This window comes from Capra hircus, chromosome 9 (genome assembly GCF_001704415.2).
Source record: "Capra hircus breed San Clemente chromosome 9, ASM170441v1, whole genome shotgun sequence".
NCBI lineage: Eukaryota > Metazoa > Chordata > Mammalia > Artiodactyla > Bovidae > Capra > Capra hircus.
In genome coordinates this window covers 40,606,666-40,607,603 of record NC_030816.1, presented here as the reverse complement: position 1 = coordinate 40,607,603, position 938 = coordinate 40,606,666, and the positions used below count along the sequence as shown (strand labels likewise).

General features: G+C 39.8%; 1 non-coding gene across 1 annotated transcript; it reads left to right on the top strand.

The window, feature by feature from the left end:
- TRNAH-GUG lies at window positions 661–732 on the top strand. The gene has a single exon. It is a non-coding gene; the product is annotated as a tRNA-His (tRNA).

The window sequence follows — 938 nt, the reverse complement described above, 5'->3', positions numbered from 1 at the left end:
AGACTCTGGCAACCCAAGTTCCCAATTATCCTGGAGAAGTGGTATGATCACTACAACTCCCCTGATTTAGTGGCTGAACTCTCATATAGTACATAATGCAAACAGAGCTGAGATAAAAACTTGGATATCTCTGTTCCCAAACAATAGGATTTGATTATATGTATCTAAATTCAACCACAAAAAAATATAGATTTCAATTAGGAACAGGCATCACAATTAGGTAATACTGTATCCCATTTGTTCTAGACGGCTGGATCAAGGACAAGAAACATGTAAGTGATGAAAGTTTTCCTAGTTTTTTCCTCCCTATGTTATCATGGTTTTGTTCTGCTACAAACTCAGAACTATTCCACTCTTTGGAAGAAAAGGCAAACCAAGTTTTAGTTCTGCAAACTCTATACTGAATTGAGTATTTGAAGCAATTTTATGATATATTTTATGTAGTGCTTTTGAATGTCTTTTGTTAATATTCTACTTCAAATAGGTAGACAAATTTATGAGGAAAGGATTCATAAGCTATGTGAAGCTGAAAAAAAAGGGGAAAATATAAGGAAGCATAGTAATACATTCCTGAGATCAAAAATCCACACACACAAAAGCAAGTGAAAATAATCAGAAATAGAGTCATGGCAAAGTAGTAAGTCATGGCGAAGAGAGCATGCCGTGATCGTATAGTGGTTAGTACTCTGCGTTGTGGCCGCAGCAACCTCGGTTCGAATCCGAGTCACAGCACATGACTGTAATTCATGTCAGCAACCTTTGTTTGGCTTCCCTGGTGGCTCAGAGGTTAAAGCATCTGCCTCCAATGCAGGAGACCTGGGTTCGATCCCTGGGTCGGGAAGATCCTCTGGAGAAGGAAATGGCAATCCACTCCAGTATTCTTGCCTGGAGAATCTCATGGATGGAGAAGCCTACTAGGTTACAGTCCACGGGGTCGC